This window comes from Lissotriton vulgaris, chromosome 9 (assembly GCF_964263255.1).
Source record: "Lissotriton vulgaris chromosome 9, aLisVul1.2, whole genome shotgun sequence".
Lineage (NCBI taxonomy): Eukaryota > Metazoa > Chordata > Amphibia > Caudata > Salamandridae > Lissotriton > Lissotriton vulgaris.
Window position 1 is genome coordinate 566,958,307 of NC_141697.1, and position 10,251 is coordinate 566,968,557.

Below are 10,251 nucleotides of genomic sequence, written 5' to 3' on the forward strand. Positions count from 1 at the left end.
TCGCCATGGGGCTAGAAATTAAAATTTGTAAGGCACGCAGATGCCCACAGAAACACCAGAGAATATGGAAGTGATGGGCCGATTATCGCGGTATTTACCTTGAACCAGTCACCACGGCACGCAGTATTAATGATCTGCCATGATGATTGCATGTTGGGTGTACACCCTAGGACCTATTGGACATATATTGTTCTATTGCGACTGGAGCTATTTTCAAATGTTAGTTGTGTAGATCAGGTGACACTTTTGTTTTTTGTTTATAATGCGTATTTTCCACAGACTTTGATTTATGTATCCTCATGTTCTAGACAGACTCATTGTAAAAAGTTGACATCTTCACCAATGTCATATTATATATGCGATGTACTGCCCCGGACCCTCCTGGGCTTTCTTCTGTCTGTCAACAATAAAATCTGTTGTGAAAAAAAAAACGGACTGAAGTCTTGCCTGCCTTTTCTGTTTTGCATTGCCAGGCAAAACAAGCATTTACAATGCAATGGTTTCGCCTTTGTTAAAGTTAGAGCTATTGGCATTGCTCTTGACATTATTTTTATTTATGTATTTTTTAACATAAATAAATGGCATTGTCATTTACAATGCCACTAGCTTTATCTCTCGCAAATGACACACACAGAGCCCCCCCCACACACACAGCCACACAAAGCTCCCCACACACACAGCCGCACAAAGCTCCCCACACACACAGCCGCACAAAGCTCCCCACACACACAGCCACACAAAGCTCCCCACACACACAGCCACACAAAGCTCCCCACACACACAGCCACACAAACCTCCCCACACACACAGCCACACAGAGCCCTCCACACACACCCACATGGCACAAGCAGGCAACAGGGGCACACTGAGGCACAAGCAGGCAACAGGGGCACACGGACGCACAAGCAGGCAACAGGGGCACACTGAGGCACAAGCAGGCAACAGGGGCACACGGAGGCACAAGCAGGCAACAGGGGCACACGGAGGCACAAGCAGGCAACAGGGGCACAAGCAGGCAACAAGGGCACACGGAGGCACAAGCAGGCAACAGGGGCACACGGAGGCACAAGCAGGCAACAGGGGCGCACAAGCAGGCAACAGGGGCACGAAAACTGAGGCACAAGCAGGCGACAGGGGCACACGGAGGCACAAGCAGGCAACAGGGGCACACGGAGGCACAAGCAGGCAACAGGGGCGCACAAGCAGGCAACAGGGGCACGAAAACTGAGGCACAAACAGGCGACAGGGGCACACGGAGGCACAAGCAGGCAACAGGGGCACACGGAGGCACAAGCAGGCAACAGGGTCAGGAAAACAAGCACAAGCAGGCAAAAGGGTCACAAGCAGGAATTGTAATTTAGACGGGGCTGAAGTGGAGAACGGTCAGTAGGGAAGTAGTGTGGCTGGTGCAGTGGTACCAAGTGGTACCAATTATTCTGCAATTGACACTTGCTTTATTCCCACCTTTCTGTTTACAGACTACACTCCGAGCTACTGTAGTGGCAGTATCCTCTGAGCTCGTGTCGCAGAGCTGCCAGGTGGCGCAATGTATATTCAAGAGCACGTATGGGCCCCTATGTATAATATAGTCTCGGCGTGAAAGCAGCAAAATACAAAAAATATGTATGATTACAGCTTTACAGATGAACAGCAGTAAAGATGCATGATTAGAAATAGTGAGTTTAAACTACTAGTGTGAACTTTTTGGGTGTGTTCCTGCCTAATCAAATATATGAAGAATGCTACCTTTTTTACTGGATCTGTACTATAAATGTATTAAAATGTGTTTTATTGGAATACAAATAGCTTAATTAAATCCCTCCTTCAGAAACAAAAAGAGTAGCTTTGGGTTCAAAAAGTATAAAACGAGCGTCTTCGCTAATTTCCATACTGCGCACTTAAAATATTCCCAGGTGAGTGACAAGAGAAGGCTAGCCCGGCTCGGAAAAGGGCACAGAGCCCCCTTTCTCTTTCTATCTCTGCATCTCCTGCCGAGCACCACGCCCTGCCCCGGCGGCCGCTCCACCCCCCACCTCCTAATGAGAAGAAAGTCCCTCGCACATTCCCGCATGACAATGGGGGTCCCTGGGAACTAAAAGTAAAATACTAAAAATAAAATATTCCATGTCGCAATTAAAGTTACCATCACCCAGTCACTCGTTAATGACTGTAAAAACAGCATCATCGCCTATGTACTAAAGGGAGGAGTAAAGAACCTCAGGATGCCCTTCAGTGTAAAAGTCTTCATTGGCTTAGGGTGCAGGTGAGCCTTACTTTTGTTTGAGAAAATGATTTGAGCAGGCCCTGTCCCGTCCTGATGCTCTATTCATTAGGTAAAGACAGGCACCAAGAAACAAGTTAAAATAATACAATAAGATGCACACATGCCACATCAAAATGTTGCTATGATATTTTTCATCTTGGGGTACATGATTCATAAGCTGGACTTTAGTGCACCCAATAAGTACCATAAAGAGAGAGATAAGGGGCCTAAGATAGAACGTCAAAGGCTTCATTAAACTGGAAGGTTTAAAAAATGTTGCTAAAATGTATGTGTTCTTGCTGTTTTCTGCAATCCTGTGGTAGGCATGCCACAGAACAACTGTTGTACTAAAACTGTTTTGCCCCCAAAGCTGCAACGTGCTCTGCCAGAGTCCTTGGATTTGGAGTGTGCATATCTTTTCATCCCTTTGTTGTCCAAAATATACTGGGGTGCGGGGGGTTGCAAAGATTGTGTATAAGGGAATAGCGAGCAAGGAAAGAGGACTTTCTCTCGGAGATAAATAACAGGGCAAGTCTTATGAAAAGCTTCCTGTTTATGGCAAAGTTGAAGTTCATCACAATTCCAATGTTCTTCACCTTGGAGGCCATATAAAATCCCCAAGAGGTACACACCATGTAAATAGTAATAACTGGGAAAGTTCTGAGGAGTTTGTATGCCGCTGGCAGCATTCTTGTATCCACCATAAAGGAGTCATGGATGGTCAGAGACTCAAACAGTTGCATAAGCACCTGTTGGCACATCAGCCTCAAATTCCAGACAACATGAACTAAATGTTAAGTTGCTCTGAGAACCAGAACATTTAACAGACCCTGATATCAAACAAAACAACCTAGGTCTGGACTATAGTCTCTATTAACATTAGGAAATTCCTTCCTGGATTGCCATAGCCCTTTCATGACTACTTACCGACGCTACCAAAGCGCACTACCAACACATGGAGCCCAGGGGTTTAGACACCGATCTCCCACTGCCCAATTGATACTGCAACTGGGCGCCGGGATACCTTTGAAGGTATGATAAGGGCCATGGTGTATAAGAGTTCTAAAAACTGAGGGTACTAGTGAGATAAAAGCTTAAATAAGTTTACTGCTAGAGGGATGTGTTTAGAACAAATACATATGTTTGTTATACCCCTGTTGTGTTCTCTTTTCATTTACTCATTCATGAGATTATAGACTGGTAAAACATGCTGCTCTACATTCCTTCAAGACTTAGCCTGAAGGCTGCTCCCCACAGCTACCACTAGGATAGCTTTCTAATAAGGTTGTCTTTAACCTACCATCAATAAGGGTCGTTTGGACTGGTGCCATGTGCCCCCTAGAATAGCGGACAGCATATGCCAGGCAACCTTCTCCCACTATGCTCACAAGCACCTCAATGGCTCCCTGCGCGTCTCCCATATAGAGCACTCAACATGAGCAGCACACTAAATTTCCACACCTCATTAGAGCACTCCGAGGTATATCTCTGTCCCTACCCACGGGAGTCCCCACTGCCCGAAGGAGCCCCCAGTTCAGATCTACACAAACAACCTATCCAGAGCTAAAGTGCTGCATAAATCGTCGAACTTTCAAACCTGGCTCTCTCCCATGATCAAATGCTTATATGTGGCTTGTTGTTAGAGTGCAGTCCTAGCCGCCAGGGGTGGCAGCACCGTACATAATAAACTCATCTTAGAAAGAAAACAAACACAGGGACTTGCTGCCTGTACGTGTGCTCACACTGCTGGATGTTCATGATATAACCATGTGACGCACCCAACATGGGAATGAGCCATGATTCAAATATCAAAATACGAGCCACCCTGATCTCTGGGCCCGTCCCAGCTAGTAGATGCAGAAAGAAAACAAACGGAGATGTTATGGCATGACGTCATGCCAGGCGAGCCTTGTAGGGGAAGGGAACTCACGTGAAGAGAGCCATTTTTCTAGGGATTTCTCTTCTCTTTTGACATAGTTGTCGTAGTGTCACCAGGCTTTAAGTGGAATCTTTTACTATTGTATACAAGCCCTAGTTGCTGTCTATTCATCTTAATACAACTAACAACCGTCGAAAACCTTGTAGTTCTGCAGTTTACTTGTATCACATAACTGGATGCAATGGCAGAAACCGCCAAACACAATTAGGGCCGCACACTATGCTAAGCCCGGGTGTTTAGCTTACGTAATTTTAACAACGTATATCGTTTTCTTAAAAACTGTACACATGTCTCTATTTCGAAACATGGATTTGGATTGATCTCGAAATGCAATAAGCAAGATCATCCCCGATATTACTAACATGCTAAACTAGATGGTAGCATAGAAAAATTCCCCTCCCAGACTCTCGTGGAACATCATGTCCTTTGTTTTTAAGTGCTTTTATATATTGCCAACTTAACCTGCATCTGTAAAAGTGCTTCACAAAGAAACAGCAGCGCTACATGGATAGAAACTTACCATTGGTCATGCTACAAAGGTACTGTGCATGTGCAGGCAAAACCTGAGACCCCGCCTGCATCGGTACACAACATTAACTTCCAGCCGGCTGCGCTGAATATCTCTAAATATACCTGAGCTCTCATAGCGCTCCCCCACGCACAGCTCGCACTCAATGCCAATCAGATACACAAACAGTGAACACTTACAACATGTCACAAAATGGGTGATCAGACTGCATTTTACAGCCTGCCGAACGGAAATATGACAGGATCATTTAGATGTGTGTCAGCCGCGTCAGTGAGCGCTATCCAGTTGTAGGAAAGGTATCGTGTGTAATTCTGCACAAAGCATAATTGGGAAACCTTATGTTTGTATCTCGTCAAGAAGCGCTTAATGAGGACTGCAGACAAACACTGCCAAAGCACCGAGACAGTGGTGGAGAGGAAAGCTGGGTCCTGTCCCCTGAGTGGATTCTGGCAGTGAGATATGAACGAGCTGGGCCCTATGTGGCCTCGCTCATTGCTTTGCACTGAAACTCCTGGCTGGGGCGTGGAGCCTACAGGGGATTAGTCCATAAAGGTAAACTACAACCATTACCGTGTACCATTCCCAACTCTGGACTGTCACAGTGCGTGTGTGTCCTCTACGCATGTCCATCTAGTTTCTGTTTACACCAAATGTGAGCATGTGTACCGAATTCACACATGTGAAAACACAGTTCCCCACTTTACCCGAAGGTGTCAGAGCGCTACACAATCGGACCCGTTACGTTACACGAGAGAACTGTTGCAGGAATAGAGCCAACAACATTTAGTAAGAACAGACTGTCTAAGCAAAGTAAAAACAAAATAAATAAATCTGACATTTTAGATGACTAACGAACTTCTTGGCGAACAATAGCAGGCCAGATAATCAAAACAACGCATGTAAAATGAACACAATTTCACACGGCAAGCACAGGATGTACTCCCCCCTATTTTCAAATATCTTGTTTGACATTGGCAAAGCCACTTTGTAAGAGCATTCCTGTCTGAAAGCATTGCCTGCTGGCGGTGATTTCTTTGCTGTGACAAACCTCCTTTAAAAAACGGCTTTATATATATAAAGCACACAATCACCAAAAACGGAAAAAACGTTGCTTTCCGTATTTTTACCGATGCACACGCGCCATTACTGGAAAATCTCTAACCTGGCCAGCTCCTGGGACTCAGCCACACACTGGAGCATTTATACACGTACTCATAGGCAAGCGCCGATATTCGTGTGGCAGCAACAGGATGTGGTGACTGGATGCCCGCATTAACCACATGGTCGAGGGAACGCATTCAGTTCATGACCTGGAGAATCCCTGCCCATACCGCTATACAGGCCAAATTGGTAAGCTCCTCGTGGGGCTATAATGACGTTCTCCCCTGACCCCCAAGGGCGACACCAGCAGTGAAAAACATCACCGCTAAGGTAACTAAATAATGTGCATTTTACAGTACATTTTTATATTGCTGCACTGACCTCACAAGAAACCGCATGGCAGCTTAAATTAGATTAAGTGAGTGGAAGCCGCAGCTCGAACACTGGTCACCAAGCTCAAGAGTCGGCAACTCGTACCGCTGAACACTCCACTGGCTTCCCTCCCCTCCACATTTTCAGACCTTACACACGCGGTTCAAACCCCGCAAGAGCGCCTTAAAAAACACGGGCAGTAATTCGAGGGGTTTAAATGACGCTCGATCAGCATGAAAGCACACGGCTAAGCAAAGAGAGTAAACCTTGTGTAATCTTAGGAGTAATTAACCACAGCGGGCCGCTGTTAATCCCAACCATATTAGTAGTAAAACATACACACGGGAAGCTTTAGCGGCGCCTTCTATGCACGACACAAGCACTAGTATTGTAACACTGCTCCCGGTTTGTGCCCAAGAAAACAAATGTGCGCCATGGATATAACCCCTCGGGCCCTCGCAACCTCTATACGCATGGCAGTCTTCCATTATAGTGTGCTATACAGTTTTCCCGCTCGAAGCAACTTAACTTTAAAATGCTCCTGCATCTTCGAGAAAGGCTCCTCCAATGACGACGCTTATGCTTCCCCTCGGACCAGAGACCTGAAAGTTGACTCGCCCTCTGCTTCGGGCAATTTTCACCATCGCAAACAGGCGACATTCCGCTCTTTCCCAGGATCAAGCTCCTCCGCCATTCCCGCATTGCAGGCACCAGTTGCTTGTAGTTACGAGACCGGAAACCTGCAGAGGGGACAAAAGAAAGAAAATTAAACAGCCCCACGGTGGGGCGAGGAGCGACCCTGGGGAGCGCGGGAAAAACAAGAAGCCCCGAGCGCGGGGCACAACACGCTGTGGAGGAGCGTCCAGGGAGGAAACAAGCGGGAGGGGGAGCAAGGGAGGTGCCGGCAATGCCGGACCAGACACGGGGGCGTTCCCGGCGTCCCGTGACGTCGGCAAAAGCCAAAGAATGTCGGGAACGCCCCCGTGTCTGGTCCGGCATTGACGGACAGGCCCCTCGTCCAATGGCAAGGCTCCGTTTACGGAGCCAGCCAATCAACGACGAGGGCCGAACCAAAGCACCCTACGGTTCTCAACAGGATTTCGCCTGCGCGGAAAAGCTGCGCAGAGCGCAGCTTCCGCTAGGCGAAACCTAAAAAGGGCCCCTTTATTCCAAGGACCAGCTGGACATTATCAGGTGAGGAGAGGTGGGTTGAGGGGAGAGGGAGCAGCCAGAAAAGACTAACATGGCTTGGTTTAGCAATGCTCAATCACATGGGCCTTAAAGCACTGCATCAGGCTTCGAGGTCCTGGTATGGGTCCCCCTTCCCTGGGCCTTGCTGCCATTATCCAGTGTAGTTATGTTCCAGGACAGCCCCCACCCCCCTTCCACCTCTCCTGGACCTCAGTACCGTGAAGCCCAGTGGATGAAACTCCCTTATCTGGGTTTTGCAACATATGGAGTAGTTTGATGGAAGTGGGGAACCAGGTATAGGTCCTGGCATTGGCTCTAAATCGTGTGATTTTGAAAAATCAGTAAAGCTCCCCATGCCTAATAAAAACCCTGACCTTTTTTAATGGAATAGATACTTTTGTAAAGCAGTCAAAAGACCTTGGGCTGAGTTTCTGCAATATAAAGTGCAAAAAAATAGGAACCAAAACGTCATGCCACAGCTGCCTCACATCCTGGCACTGTGCATCATTCATGACTTGTGAACCCCCTGCTGAGTAGATGGGCGGAAGGGTGGGTGGATGGAAGGGTGAAAGGGATGATGGATGGATTGACTGAAAGGGTGGATGGATGGATGAATGAACTCAAAGATGAATGGATAGATGGATAAGTAAAAGTGTGGCTGTAAGGATGGGTGAGTGAAAGAATGGATGACTGGAATAAAAAGGGATGATGGATGGAGTGAAAGGCTGGATGGACGGATGAGCAGAAGGATAGGTAAATGTGTGAAAGGATGGATGAGCAAAAGGATAGGTAAATATGTGAAAGGATGGATGAGTGAAATGATGAGTGTAAGGGTGGATGAGTGAAAGGATGGATGAATGGAGTGAAAGGGTGAATGGATGGAGTGGAAGGTTGAATGAACGGATTAGCAAAAGGATAGGTAAATGACTGGATGGATAAATAAAAGGATGGGCGTAAGTGTTGATGAGTGCGGGAATTGATAGATGAGTGAAAGTGAGGGTGGAGGGATAAAATGCGGGATGAGTAAGTGAAAGGATGGGTGAAAAGGTAAATGAATGGATGAGGGAAAGGATGGAGTGAGAGTGTGGCTTGGATGGATAGATGATCGAAAGGATGGGTGGATGGATGGGTGAAAGGGTGGATGGAGGGATGAATGAGGGAAAATATGGATGGAAAGGTTTGGATATGGATGGAAACACGGATGGACGGAAATATAATCAATCAACTAATCAATCAGTAAATTTGTAAAGCGCACTACTTACCCGTGAGGTTCTCAAGGCGCTGAGGGGAGGGGGTGCTGCTACTGCTCGAAGAGCCAGGTCTTGAGGAGCTTCCTGAAGGTAAGCCGGTCCTGGGTCTGCCGCAGATTGGTGGGGAGGGTGTTCCAGGTCTTGGCGTCGAGGAAGGAGAAGGATCTGTCGCCGGAGGTTGTTCGTTGGATGCGTGGGACGGCGGCGAGGGCAAGGCTGGCGGAGCGGAGTTGGCGGGCGGGGGTGTAGAAGTTGAGTCTGTTGTTCAGGTAGGCTGGTCCGGTGTTGTGGAATGCTTTGTGTGCATGGGTGAGGAGCTTGAAGGTGATCCTCTTGTTGACGGGGAGCCATTGAAGGTCTCTTAGGAGGGAGGTGATGTGGCTGCACCGAGGAATGTTGAGGATCAGGCGGGCGGAGGCATTCTGGATGCGTTGCAGCCGTTGTAGGTGTTTGGTCGGGATTCCTACGTAGAGTGCGTTGCCGTAGTCCATCCTGCTGCTGACGAGGGCTTCTAAAGACTATAGACTATAGACTGCTAAAAGACTGAATGATGTATGAAAGAATGAATAAATGACGGAATGTAAAGGGGAAATGGTGGATATGAGCAGTTGGATTGGAGGATGAAATGATGATGGACAGATATTTAGATGGAAGAGATAGAAAGCTCTTCTGGGGAGGGTTTAGATGACTTGCTTGGTGCCCTAAAAGCTTTGGTTCAAAGTGGGAGGTATTTTAATTTTCTGGCTATCCCTTGCCTATGTGAGAAGTTTTTGTATTTGCCCTGTGTTTCCATATGTCATATCTACATTATAAGTATGACATTTTGAGTGCCACCCAACTTCTACTTGAATGTTACACTAGTACATGTGAATTGTACCATGTTTTGTTTTAAGTGTATAGTCTATGGAAAGCCTTATAATGCCATAAGCTGTGCTTGAGGGGTATAATGTGCTTATAGCAGTAGGCAAGGTGCCCAAAATAAACGGTATAATTGTGTTTTCGCTATGCCTTCTTCAAAAGTGCTGCAGAGAAAAACCCCTTTGTGACCCCTGCCAGCCATTGCTAGCCTCCCGGTATGGCAAACGTATTGCAGCTTTACGGATTACCCCCATAAACAAAGTCTCACTCCCTAATTTAAGCCCCACTTCTTGATACACGTATAATGCACCCCCTATAATTGGTCCCCCAGAGCGGTCCTCCTCTTTTTTCATCACCACAGAAAGAGCTCTTTAGTAACATTCCCTCAACAATGCAATGCAATCACTTCCTAATGACTCCAATAGTTTATAAGACCAATTATCTGGGGATGAGTAAGGTGTCCGCTTCCAGTTTCTAGCAAAGAAATGGAGCTGTTCCGCAGTAGTCTTGAGGCAAAACCTAATTGCTGATACTTTTTCTCTGTTCAGATGATCCAAAGGCCTAAACTCTCATCTCACTGCAGCAGCAGGAAAAACAGTACTGGTATACTGGAGCAACAAACGCACACGCTTGCATGACCATAGTCACACTAAAGCTGAGTGCTTTATCCTCACACTGGCTTCACTAATAATTCCAAAATAAGTGCATCGTCAAACTTTTTTTCCAGTCACAGTACAAGGGATTTATA